We start from the raw sequence: 15,125 nt of genomic DNA on the forward strand, positions 1-15,125 counted from the left end.
ACTAAGGGGCTGCATATGTTCGGAGTTACAAAACTTAATTTTTTATATGCATGGTCCCCTGTTGTCTAACATGAGATATTTGAATTCCAAAATCGCTGAAAATGAGGAAAAGAATAGCATGTGCAGTGGTATTTTTCAACCTTTGGTCCACGGACTACCGGAGATATGTGAGTACTATGTAAGGGGTCCGCGAGATTATTTTTCATTTGCTACCATTGCATGAATGGCACATTTTGTACTGCGAAATTGTAATTTCTTCAGTTGTTATGGTATGCAAATTTTAAAAACAAACATTTTTTGATTTTATAGAGTGGCGTTGAAATTAACCTTCTGACGCTACGCGGAGCATTGAATTTTGCTACACGGGGTCTGTGACATCAAAAAGGTTGGTAAACACCAATGTACAGTATTAAGGGACAAGCTAGTTAGTTCTATGCTGTTCGTACGCGCTGTTCTTTCCATCATTTCAAGAGGTTTTAAATACAAATATCCCAGCTACTGTTGCACTTGAAAATATATATTTTTTTGTTAGGCTCAGGAGAGAGACAGAGGAACAACTTCTCAATTGGAAGTTAGAAGACATCGACACCACCATAGGCGGAATTGACTTGGAAGTCTGGGGGGGGGGGCACGATGATGATGATGTCAGCTCATATATACATATATACATTAGATCAGTCGACTCCACCTTTGACGCTGGGGGGGGGGGGGCGGACACCACCCGACGATGGTGACGCTGGGTGGACCCGAGACGATTCTTGTCATTTTTTGTTTTTTAACTCTATAAGTTCACTATAGAGGGACCCATATAAAGTTTGGCCTGAAGCCCCATCAAAGATTCCAGCCTAGGAGGCCCCACAGCAGGATGTGAGGGTCATGCAGAGGGACTGTATAAGAATTGAAAAATTGTATCTCGGTACATATACTGTTACTAATAAAATAAACGACATATCTAAAATGGGCACGTTATTTAAATAATTTACTAGTTAAAATTATGTTTCTATAACCAACGGTTTCATGAGTTATTTGAACTAGAACGTGCGAACTTGAGTTGCCACCTGTATATTACTACGATTACATATCCATCTGGAATTTACACTAGTCTGGAAATTACTGTAGTATCAGTGTTAGTCAACTATATGTATTTTTAACGATCAACATTTGGTTTTATAAAAGTTTTCATAATCTCATACTTCCATACGTTGATAGCTACTCTTGAAAAAAAATTAAAACAAGGTGAGGAAAGAGCCATGAACCGTCATTTTTTGCCTACGCCTCTCCCACTGGACCAGTTTCTCTCGATTGCTGAAATTTCAAAGAGTATATCAGCAAATAATTGTATTTAGCGTTCGATTCTACCACCGCACAGCATTAACAAACCAAAATTAATTTTCTACAGTTTCTTAACCTTATAGGCGCAACACCAGCTGGTTCTTATTGAAAAAATCTCACCACAGCACACGGCAGTCCCTCCAACATTCTACACATCTACATACGCGTTCTTGAATTTTTCTAGAAATGATATGGTAAATAAATACTCTTGAATTTTGCTTTTCTTCTCTTCTTTCGCACAAATCGGTTGCGATCGTATCGCTGCAGCCAGGGCTGCAACTAGAGGGGGGGGGGGGAGTGAGAAGGGTTTACGGAAAATTCACCGATCAACAATTCACCGCCGGAAATTTCACAGCTAGGAAAATTCACGAACAACAGTTCGATGCGAGTCAGTAAGCGAGAGAGTTAGCGATTGAGTTACTGAGTCAGTAAGTGAGGGAGTGAGTGAGCTACACTGAGTGAGTGAGCTACACTGAGTGAGTGACCGAGCTACTGAATCCGTGAGTGACCGAGCTACTGAATCCGTGAGTGACCGAGCTACTGAATCCGTGAGTGACCGAGCTACTGAATCCGTGAGTGAGTGAGCTACTGAGGGGATGAGTGAGTGAGCTACTGAGGGGATGAGTGATTTAGTGAGTAAGTGAGTGACCTAGTGAGTGATCCTAAAGATATGGCGGAAAGTTTTAATAATGACTTTATTAGAAGAAATTTACATGATAAGGAAGAAATTACAAATTGCTTTTGCACAATACAAGAGAGTATATTCAATAATTCCATTAACTCTATGTTTTACTCAGAAACTTCTAAAATGAAAAGTTAAAAGGAATAAAACAACAAAATTAAAAGATAATGAAGTAAGTGGATGCGCGATAAATTAACCCCCTGAAATGCTTAAAATCATCTCTTGTTACCACTTTGATGTTATAATGAACATTGTTGAACATCAATAACCAATGGATTTTTTTTATGATGAACTGTTGTTACAAGCGACTTCACTGGTGTGGATTCTGCAATCTCAAATTTACTCAGCGATGATTTCCCCCCCCCCCCCCATACCACTTGCACACTTCATGATCCCCATGGATGATGAACCTTCAGAAATCTCGTCTATAGAGAGTACGTATCTATATCTACAGGGTGATCAGCGAATAAGCCCTTATTTCAAAATTAAATATCTCTACAACAAAGATCAATAGAATTATGCGGTAAACGGTACGTTTATTAGCAAAACTGTAAGAATGTTGTACAGAAATTTCGAAAATTTAGTTTTTTTTTTAATTTTTTAAAATTTAAAAAAAAAGAAAACTGGAGATTTTGGGGTTCCGAAAATCCTAATTTGTGTGAAGAGAAACCACTGCATTCGTCTAAAGTTACTGCATGGGCTGCGGTAAGAGCAATGTGTGCTGACAAATTGTTCCAAAATTGTAACGTAACGTTCATTAGTAATCGTTTCTCGCACGAAGAAGGGGCCGATAATGCCTCTGGAACATACCGCAGCCCATGCAGTAACTTTAAGCGAATGCAGTGGTTTCTCTTCACACAAATGAGGATTTTCGGAACCCCAAAATCTCCAGTTTTTTTTTTTTTTTTAAATTTTAAAAATTAAAAAAAAAACTAAATTTTCGAAATTTCTGTACAACATTCTTACAGTTTTGCTAATAAACGTACCGTTTACCGCATAATTCTATTGATATTTGTTGTAGAGATATTTAATTTTGAAATAAGGGCTTATTCGCTGATCACCCTGTATATACTATATATAAAATAACGTGTCCTGACTGATTCATCATTGCCGAGCCAAAATCTCTGAAGCTATAAATATCAAATTTGTGAATAGTTTTGTTTCACGACGTAAACACTCACTAAGAAAGGTTTTTCCATATTTGACCCCTAAGGGGGTCATAAGGGGGGGGGGGGTCAATAATGGAGCGGGTCATGCGTTGGAATCACGACGAGCCGAAACCGCTGAAGCTAAATTATGACATTAGGTTAATATTGTAATATAGACAATATAAGTAATATAGAACAACCGAATTTTTTTTAATCATTTGTGACACTACTAGGTTTAAAATTAACTAACTAATTCCCTCACTCACTCACTCGGTCACATACTCACTAGGTCACTCACTCACTCGCTCACGGACTTATACTCGCTTATTGACTCAGTAAACTCACTCACTCCCTTACTAATTGACTCGCATCGAACTGTTGTCGGTGAATAGTTAGTCCGTGAATTTTCCGGCGATGAATTTCCCTAGTGGTGAATTTTTCGGACACGGGGGAGCAGGAGGGTCTGGTGCCCAGGGCGCGTAATTACAGTCCCTACATTCTTAGTAACACAAGAGGCATTGGAACGCAGGTGAATGGTTACTACGAGCTATAGCCACTATAGTCTGTTTCAGGTTAACTTTACAGTGAAGAGAAAGGCAGAGAGTATTCCTTCGCCACAAAATATAATTCCCATATATCGGAGGTTTACGATGACCCTTTATACAGAATATTTCAATTTTTTCTATGATTTTGAAAAAAAAAATATCGTTTTGAAGCGATGTTTGTTCGTTTAAAATTTTTAAATTAGAAAAAAATATTGGATACCATTATATCAAAAATCCATAGCAACGACAACAACATTCTGGAGCGATATCCTAGAAATTTTCACCTCCAATATCGCTGTCGCGCTTTTTTCGTTACATAATTATATACTGTATGTATATATATATATTTTATATCGTTATTTGGTTGAATTTTCCATAATGATACAATTTTTCGTTCAGTTTTACATGCAGTTATAGGATTACATCAATACGAATATTCAATCAGATTTTTTTTCTTTCGAAAATAGACTTAAGTGAATTCAGATATTCACTCATAGATTACAGGAAGTGTTCCTCTTCCACTAGAGCGCCGATACCATTGTGAGAGGCTCTTTATGGGTGCAGAAGTTTTGGTTTTAGGCCCTACTTTTTCTAACTATTTATTTCTTGCCATGTTCATGGGATAGTAGTAGTTTCCCCCCGAATCCCTATAGTCGATAGTCAAGAAGAGTGTTGACCCGGGTGGCGTCTTGCGCCACACGAACGTTATCGTCCACTCACAGCAGGGGCCACCTGTTTCTTCAGATGCCCCTTCAGTGTCTCTTCAGATAAAATAAGCGAGAGAGGGGCTCACGGGGGTTTAGGTTTGCATCTTTTATGTGACAGTTGTATCTTTCTTTTCACCGGAGATAGCCACGCGCTAAAAAGTTCTCTGCTCTTCCCTTCTTGAATACTATATTTTTGGGTTTTTGAATACTCGCTGTAAACAAAACTCGATAAGAATCATCCGTAATAACCATGAGCAGCGCATCATCCGTAACAAAACACTGAAACTGTCGTGAAAACAAGTGGCATCGACTTTTCCGTATCATTATTATTTGGTGCTGTTCCTGCATTTACACGTGAAAACAGAGTTAATCTGCTTGTTCTTAATTAATTTTTTTTTGATTGGCTCAAAAAATTTTATTTAACGTTAATTTTTTCCGCATAAATTGAAAAAAAAGTTGAAAATCCCCCAAGTTTTTGAGAGTCGTGGTTAATATTCAGTATTTTATAATTATACGTTGCTTTCATATTCATTGTTTGGAATTTTTTTTATAAATAAATTTCAGCTGAGAGAGAAGGGAAATATTGCAGAAAAATATTACGATGTTTTCGAAATTTTTAGTATTACTTACGGCACATCAATGAAGAGTAAGTGACACGCTGATATAAAAGATAATTATGTTTTCTACATTTTCAAACTATTTCTAATCAAAAAAACAAAACAAATGATTTCAAAAACCTCGCTTTAATTTCTGCAAGTGTAGACAGTTATTTTTTTGAATTCTATAATTATTACTAACTCACTGTACAATTTTTTTACACGCATTATGTTACACGTGAAAAAAGATTTTTCTCAGTGAGATTGGCGAGAATCAGCCATACCATAACAAGGCCGCGCATCGATATATTGGTTAAGAGGCTTTGGTTCCCATAGTAACGAGTGATGTGGTTCCCTCGTAGCTTCCCCTTCACTGCAAAGTTTATCTGAAACGGACTATATAGATATATTCCTTATTCCAGTCGCCTTACTATGAGCAAGAAAGATGAAAAGACGTCACGAGGGGCAGACCTTTTGGTTCGCCAAATAACTCGCTAGACGCTTTTTAGTTTACCTTACAATGGAGCTGCTCGGACGCAGTGTTGCTAAATTTGATACTGTGAAACTGAGAAATCTTCTGCATAAATTGAAAAATACATCCCGCATTTCCCAGGCTAGAATTATTATTTTTTCCGTGGTATTCCGCTAGTTCGTCATCTTGGTGAAACAGCTAATTTTGTCAAGAATGCTAAGAACTTTGAAATTAGTCTTGAGTTAGTCGTTTATCGAATTATCCGTTCATTGAAATGTCCCGTTTTTTAAAATACAAATATAACGCCACAACATTCAAAATGCCCAACGAGGTGGCTGAGAAAAAGATGCCCATAAAAATATGGATGTCATATATTTCAAAAATACAGCAACCCAATTAAAAATGAAATTAATAAAAATTATAAACAATATATATACACGTGATAAAAATTATACAATGCCCATAAAGAATAATTATGGTTGTCTTATTCTAAGTATGGATAGCTTCTCTATTTACCCCAACATGTTAATCGTATTTCTTTTTAAACGTGTCAATTGTATTACAATTTACTACCTCCGGGGGTAAGCTATTCCATTTATTAACAACCCTATTAGAGAAAAATTCCCTGCGACACCATAACCTTGCATTGTCCCTCACCAATCGATACTGGTGTCCCCTTGTAAAAGCAGTCGATTGGCGGTGTACTAAAAGTTCATGGTCCATCCTATCCATCCCATTGAAAATTTTGAACACTTCGATCATATTTAAAAAAACGAACAATTTCAAATTTGCCTGGATCAAGAACGGTAAAATATTGCTTCGTAAAAAGGAGGGTGAAAATTGCACATCGCTGGACTTGAAAATGCTGGATTTTCAAGGCGATATACAAATAGATATTTCCTCGCCTTACCTTAACTCTCTCTCTCTCTGCGATATCGCAATTCATGGAACTTGCAGGTAATCTGAACATATTTCATTTAAAGATAAGAAGTATGCGATAAAATTTTGATCAATTATTAGTATATTTAAATAGATTGGCCCTTTCGTTTGACCTGATATTATTATCAGAAATTTGGGTAAAAAATAATGAAATAGACCTTTATAATATCTCCGGTTACTATAGCTTTTACCAATGTCGTCCCCGAAATAGATCGGGAGGTATTATAGCATTCACAAAGGACCATTTGAGTGCATTTCGAAAATTACAAATTAATATGATTACTGCAGAAGCATTATATTTATATCATGATCATTTTGATGTTTGTGTAATTCTTTTATATCGATCTTTTGATTTTACTGTCTCGATCAATCGTAAATACTATAAAGTATAAAAATGTCATATACACTCATTGCCATAAAAATTTGCGCACCAAGAAATAATTGTGGGATCGAAACGAAAGTTGGCCTGAAGGTACATGTCGGGCAGATATGCAAATGATTAGAAATGCAGCGTGATTGCGTATTGCGTAATGCCAGTAGAGGGCGTTGAACTTCGTTCTCCTTGGAGTATAAAACAGGTAAACAGAGCTTGCTGGAGTGTATTTAATCGTTTGCAAAGGAAATGCTGAGGTAGACATGCCGTTACGCCGCCGTCGAAGACCATATGAGCAGTTGTCAGAGTTCGATAGGGGAAGAATCATCGGGATGATGGAAGCTGGGTGGTCAGCTCGGCGAGTAGCTCGTCAACTAGGCCGTTCTGATTTTACTGTGAGGAGGTGTTGGGACCAGTGGACAGAAGAGACGTCATTTACACGGCGACCAGGTTCAGGACGCCCTCGACAGACCAGTCGTCGAGAAGACCGTCACATCATCCGAAACGCACGCGTAGAGCCAACTGCCTCATTGGCCGCTATCCAGACACAGGCAGCAGCTTCACTACAGGCCCCTGTGTCTTCTCGAACCATCGCAAGGCGTCTGGCTGAAGGACATCTGGTATCGCGGCGCCCATTACGTGTGCTGCCGATGACACCCACCCACCAACGCCTCCGTTTGGAGTGGTGTCGAGCACAACGGGATTGGACTGCAACGGAATGGAACCAGGTCGTCTTCAGCGACGAATAGAGATTCAACTTGAGCAGTGATGACAATCGTGTTCGTGTGTGGAGGCCCCGTGGTGAACGCTTCAATCCTGCCTTCGCTTTACAGCGACACACCGCTCCCACAGCTGGTGTCATGGTATGGGGTGTCATTGCTTACGATACAAGGTCACCCTTAATATTGATCCATGGCACAATGACAGCCCAGCGGTACGTCCATAACATCCTTCAGCCACACGTGTTGCCACTCATGGCAGGGCTCCCAGGAGCCATTTTTCAACAAGACAATGCTAGGCCACACCCAGCAAGGATGTCGCAAGACTGCCTCCGCCACATTACCACCCTTCCCTGGCCTGCTCTATCCCCAGATTTGTCACCAATCGAGCATATCTGGGATCATTTGGGACGGCAAGTTGGACACCCTACGAGGTTGGTCGAACTAGAGGCGCATTGACAGCAACTGTGGAACGAGATGTCTCAGGACATCATACGGAACTTGTATGCCTCAATGCCCGCTCGTATCGCATCGTGCATTCGCGCTAGAGGGGGGTCCAACAGAGTACTAAAACTTCTGTTCATCTGTTACTTTTTTCTGCAATAAATGATCCTTTTTCTTGGATTTTCTAATCACTTACTTATATCAACGTAGTACTTACATGTGTAAAATTTCGTTTCATTTTGACGACTTCTTCTGGGTGCGCAAATTTTTATGGCAATGAGTGTATGTAGGTGATATAAATATAGACATACTGAAGATAAATAATGAATCAGATGAATACACAGGTCTAATGGCTGAATATGGGTTTCAGTCATATATATAAACCAACTCGCTTATATGCTTGTCATGATCATGTTTTTGTCAGAAATTGTAAATCTGATTGGAATTTTAGTACTGCGATAATTGAACTCAAAATTATTGATCACTGGCCATTAATCATAAAATGTAAATTTTCTGATAATATTGAACACTTGGATAGTAATGAAACACATTTAAAAAATTACCATTTAATTGATTATTGCAAATTTGAAACTTGTATTAGAAGCTACAAATTAGATAAAAATTTTTATAATGAACAAGATGTAAATTTTTTGTATGAGAATTTTCTTGATATTATTTTCAAACATAAAAAATTTTGGGAACAGCAATCATCGTGAAATAACAGTAAAAAACTCAAAAGCGAATGGATTACAACTGGAATTAAAAAAATGATTGATTATCAAGAAAAATTGTACAAAAATCATAAACAAAACCCTTCAAATAATTGTTACGAATTAGCCTATAAAACTTACAACAAAATGTTGAAATATAAAATAAAAAAAACTAAACAAGATTATTATCATACAAGTACTAAATTTATCCTCTGTGGTACAAATTCCAAAAAACAGTGGAAAATTGTAAATTATATTGTCAATAAAAAAACCAAGAATTTTGTTATTCCAACAAATAGTGATACTCATAGCCTTGTAGATGATTTTAACCTTTTTTTTTTATAAATGTTTGTAATTACCGTAATACTGACATACCTCCTGAACAACAATATATACCTAATTCACAAAATTCTATGGCTATAATTCCCGTTGAGGAATCTACAGTAAAACGAATAATATTTGGATTAAAATACAACAAAGCAGTTGGATATGACGGTATCTCCGCCAAAATGCTCAAAATTGTTTGCAAATATCATGCTCGTTTTATTACATATCTTATCAATAGACCTCTTACAGAAGGTGTTTTTTTTGAAAAACTAAAAAAAGCTCTTGTTATCCCTGTTTATAAAAATGGAAACAAAAATGACTTAAATAATTATAACCCGATTTCAATTCTTCCAATAATGTCTAAAGTTGTTGAAAGTGTGATTAAAATGAAAATCATGGATTTCCTAAATACAAATTCGTATTTTTCGGACTCTTAGTTTGGTTTTCTACGAGATAAAAATACGGAAATGACAATTTTAAAACTAATGGAAAATATCCATAAAAATATAAATGAAGATAACAAAACACTGACCATATTCTTAGATTTAAAGAAAGCTTTCGATAGCGTTGATCATAAAATTCTTCTGAATAAAATTTATCGTGCTGGTTTGAGAGGCGCTGTGTATAATTGGCTAGAAAGTTATCTTGTAAATAGAATGCAAGCTGTGAAAATTGGGAATGTGGTTAGCGGTTATAAATATATTAACACGGGTAATCCTCAAGGATCAGTTCTTGGGCCCATATTGTTTTTAATTTTTGTTAATGATTTAAAGTATCTTCAACTAAATGGACATTTAATTAGCTATGCTGATGACACAGCCATAACCATAGCAGCAGAAAATTATGATATTCTGAAAAACCATGCAGAAGCAGATCTGTGTAAAATAAATATTTGGCTGAATAGTAATAAACTAGTCCTGAATCTTAATAAAACTACATATATCAACTTTCATTTTTATAATGATAATAGAGAACAATTGAAATTGCAGTGTCACAAATCAGGCTGTCCTTTTCATCATTGTGTATGCCCCCCGATTTCTGAGGTTGATGAAATGAAATATCTGGGAATAACGTTAAATAGAAATCTTAAATGGAAATCATATAAGATGGAAGTATATAAGATGAGTATATCAATATAAGATTTTAACATCTGAAAATCATAATTTCAAGTGAATTTCTCCATACGCTTTATTTTGCATGGGTTTTCTCTATTTTACAATACGGTATATGTATCTGGGGCGGTGACTACAGATCTAATTTAGAACTAATAAAAAATAATTTAAGGAAAACCATCAATGTAATATCCAGTCAATATTCTTATTCATCAAATATTGATTACAGTTCCGATTATAGATTTGATATACATAAACTTTATTTATATCGAGTTTCCCTGTTTCTACAAAAAAACCAAACATGGTTCACATTGCGACACACTCCTATACAAACAGACAATATGGATATCTATATGAGGTCATAAAACCTAAAATGACACTTATTCAGAAGCAAATTTTATATTTAGCACCAAGATCTTATAACACATTAAGTAATGATATAAAATTCGAAAGAAACATAAACCGCTTCAAAAAATTGCTTGTAGACTACATTAACTCCTGTTAACTCAATCTAAGAATATCACACCAATATCTGCCATGTGTTTAACTGTATTTTATTTTGTGAAATGAAACATTACTGGTGAAAATAATAACCATACCTCGTACTGCGGCCTACTGTTTGATCAACTTGTATTATTTATGTATATTTATGATGCTGTGTGTATTGTGTTTCAATAGCCTGTTTGCCAATCGATAAAATTATTTGTGGTTTGACCCTGGGTAGATCATATATAGATCTCTTGGGTCTATTATGGATATTTGCTTTTGATTCCCCTCCCCCATCCCACTGTAATATGTTTTGTCTCCCCCCCCCGTTTTGTATGGTTTGTGTTGATAAATTCTATTCTATTCTAAAAAATATCTCCTCGACACCTGCGTTCATCCAATGTAAATATATTCAAAAAATGAAGTCTCTCTTCATAATTCAAGCCCCGTGTGACAATAAGGACCCCGCGAAGCTCTTCTCTGCACCCCTTCAACCAAGTCTATGTCCCTCTGTAGGTATGGTCTCCAAAACCTTACAGCATACTCCAGTCCAGGACGAACTAAGCCTCGAAAAAGCGGAAGAATGACTTTAGGAGAACGCGACGAGACCTTTTTGAAAATGAGACCAAGCATTCTATTCGATTTTTTGACCACCGCTGAACAATGTTTAGAAAAGCTAAGCCGCTCGTCAGTGAGAATTCCCAAATCGGTGACCCTAGTTGCATGCGGGATAGTGACACCATTCAACTCGTAAGAGAACCGTGGGTTGTTCGAACCAAAATGAGGGACCATGCACTTATCAACGCTAAACGTCATGCTCCATTCATTTGCCCATGCTGCAATCCTGTTTAAGTTGGTCTGGAGCAACTCCCTATCGCTTTGATTCCCGATTACCCCCATTAGCTTCACATCATCTGCGAATTTGCTAGTAATCCCATCGATACCCTGATCAAGTTTATCGATAAAAAGTGAAAAAAGTATGAGGTCCAGGACACTTCCTTGAGGAACTCCACTTGTGACGCCTGTCCAACCAGAGAATTCCCCGTTCACCATAACTCGTTGCGACCTATCACTTAACCACGATTCTATCCAATTCAGCAAGTTGCCCCCAATTCCAATCTCGTGCAAACGCTTCAAGAGTTTACCATGTTGGACCTGATCGAATGTCTTCTGGAAATCAAGGTAAAGAACATCTACATTTTTGCTCTTACCCAAAGCATTAGTCACGTGATCATAGAAGCAAAGGAGGTTAGTTACACATGACTTCCCATTTCCTAAACCCATGCTGATTATCCGACAATACATTATTTAATTTAAATTTAAGTTTGATTCAGGTATTCCACATGCAAAATGTCTCTTTTCTTAAAATTCCTGGTGAATTCCTTTAACTTTCAGTTATTCTTTTCTTTATTCCGTGGCTTACTGATCTTTTCCAGAATATAACATGCAGCCGATATTAAAAACTAAAATCAATAAAATCCAATTTTTTTTGTTACGACTCCAAGAAGGAAACAATTTCGTTACCAGTTCTACGCACACACACTGGCTTTTGTCTATCCGCGGGGTGCTGGTGTTTACCGGATCTTGGATTATTTCATTACCACCTGTCAATGGCGGATGCCTATGCTATTACTCAGGGAATGTGTGTGTGTGTGGTAACATCAATGTAGCTTAACAACATTTTTCACTATGTTTCAAACGACATCCATACGGTTGTTCAACTTTATAGAAGAAAAGTGGTGGATGATTGGCGGATGCGGTTAGAAAGTACAAAATAAGGACACGTTGAATCTTCTCGGGAAAAGGACGAAAACGAATCTAAGAAAGCAACAGAGGTCCCTATTGCAGCACTTTCACAAGATACGGACATTGTTAGGAAAAAAAAGGCTGTTGAAGTTCGAAAATCACATCTTTCATTCTCTAAATCAACCTGAAGATTTCGTACAATATTTAAAAGCAATCAGAAGAAAACAAATGGAGTTTTCGTGACCGTTTACGTTTTATACGAACACGAGTTGCAAAAAAAAAAGGAAATTGATAAAATAAGTGATAGATAGCAGCATTTCAATACATTTCTATATAATTATTAAGAATTTTTGTGAAAGTCTAGTTATCTTATATAGAATTGGATAATTGGAATTTTAGATAATTCGAATTTTTTTGCTGTCCGATGAGCTTCGAATTAACCAAGCTCAACTATATCTTAAAAATACACATGTTTAATATTGCACCCACCACTTTCTGGAAATGAAACCTTTTAACTTCCCCATTAAGGTATATGTGCAATTCCCCGGGTACCCCGACCCTGAGTGCTGGGAGCACTGGTGATATATGTATATTATATGCATATATACATATGTACCTCTCGGCATGACTCCCACAAGGGCAGGGCTGACAGGGGCCGGAACGATTCTTATCACTTTTTGATTTTTCACACAGAGGGGCCCGTGAAAAGCTGATTTGGGGGCTCGCCATCTATTCCAGCCTAGGGGCCCTGCTGTAGGATGTGGGAGTCTCTCGGTACATGCACATAACTTGGTCCCGATGGGTCAAATGGGTCCCGATATATATGCAAGAGTAAAATGAAAACTTGACCTAAATCGTAACCGACTTCCGTAACACAAAAACGTAACAGATTTTCATCACTCAAAAAACGTAACAGATTTTCATCACTCAAAAAACGTAACAGATTTTCATCACTCAAAAAACGTAACAGATTTTCATCACTCAAAAAACGTAACAGATTTTCATCACTCAAAAAACGTAACAGATTTTCATCACTCAAAAAACGTAACAGATTTTCATCACTCAAAAAACGTAACAGATTTTCATCACTCAAAAAACGTAACAGATTTTCATCACTCAAAAAACGTAACAGATTTTCATCACTCAAAAAACGTAACAGATTTTCATCACTCAAAAAACGTCACCGACTTCCGTTACATAAAATTGTCACTAATTTCGGTTGCAAAGAAACAGGCCCTTTTCGAGTTTGTGATTTTATATTATAGAGTAGATTCCCCAACAAAGCCGTCATGTTTCTCGGGTACAAAACCTTCCCACACTCCCCCCCCCCCACTTTTTCGAATCTGTGTCCCTCCTCTTTTTTTCTCTTTTCTCCTCAGCATTATTCCACCTATTTTCTCCTGAACCTTACAATATCTCTAGATTTTTCACACTACATTTGAGTGGCAACAGTGAACCAAGTCGTTTACTTATCATTCCGTGATGTTTCATAAGTTTTATTAATTAAGTAGTGTGTTTGGTGGCTCATTTTTTATTAATAGGCTCAAATAATTATCAATGAGTTGATTTATGTAAGTATCTAAGTTCCATTCATTTAATTATAATCGTGTTGAAGAGTGACACGTGCTTGGATCCAGTTGAGGTTTCCGAATCACTCAAATGCAACGTGTGTCAACGAAGTTTTAATTTCACGCGTGTCGACTTCAGCGGTAAGGCCATGTGAAAATGTTCACTGGCTAAGCAGAAGAAATGGACTTGTGTAACGTGTACGTCCTCTTCCAAGGGTCCTTACGCTGGCAGCAGTAATTCCACGAACATTTCGGATTTCGTGGAGAAGATTATGCAACAAAACACCGAACTCAAGGACTTCGTAACCAACAAGCTGGAAGAATTAAAACAAGTGATTGATTTCAATAATGCTGTCAAAAAAGATCTGAAGGACTCTATAGTTTAGGTAGAGCAGTGGTTCTAAAACTTTTTTGTCCATGCATGGCCCCCTTTCAAACCTTTCTCATTCCTGTGACCCCCTTGCGAACATGAATAATTTTCTATCCCCCCCCCCCGTTTTCCCATTAGAAGATAATTATTCAAAAATTGTCTGAAGTATAAATATGTTTGAATTTAATTTCATTAATTTTTAATTTATGAAAATAACGAAAAAGCAAAATAAACATAATAGAATACAGTAAAAAAATAGAATAAATTATTTTCAATCAATGTAAACTCTGCGCTTGAAGACAATGTTGTCAAGTTACTGTACTGGATGAAATTTGTATTATGTATTTCCAAATTAGTTTTTTTTTTGTGTAAATGATTATGGTTTCATTGAGAAACGTCAGTTGCAGCTTCCAAAATACGCATTATTATAATGATAAAAATCGCAAAAAGTGGTAGCAAGCAGTTTTATTAATTTTATTCTCTTCATGCGGATAAAAGTAGTAATGAAGGAGTAGCCACACAAATGAATCACAATTGAAAAGTTCAACCTTTCACATCGTTTTAAACAATAATATATGTGCCAAGGATATAGGTTCATGTTGTAGCCATACTATGAATTAAAAAAAAATGAGCTGAAAATACGTGTGAAAATTTTTAAAATATATGTTTGAACCATTCATTCCAGAAAAATTATGTACGCAGTGACAAAACTGTTCATGCGAACATGATAATGATTCGTTATCAGGATTTCAAGCCCATCGGAAAATATAAATGATCAGATTTTCAAATAGAAAATTATCAGTTTGTTGTCTTCAATTTCGATGCGGTGAAAATCTGATATTTCGTTGG

The 15,125-nt window shown here is 36.7% G+C and overlaps 1 protein-coding gene across 2 annotated transcripts in view; it reads right to left on the reverse strand.

Annotated features, from left to right (window-relative positions):
* The window catches only part of LOC149080300 (uncharacterized), an 89,504-nt gene that overhangs the window by 20,104 nt on the left and 54,275 nt on the right, over positions 1-15,125 (reverse strand). The window lies entirely within an intron of this gene.

Source organism: Pholcus phalangioides, unplaced genomic scaffold, assembly GCF_987345545.1.
Source record: "Pholcus phalangioides strain wild (caught in Gottingen) unplaced genomic scaffold, Ppha-v1.0 ptg000011l_1, whole genome shotgun sequence".
Classification (NCBI taxonomy): Eukaryota; Metazoa; Arthropoda; class Arachnida; order Araneae; family Pholcidae; genus Pholcus; species Pholcus phalangioides.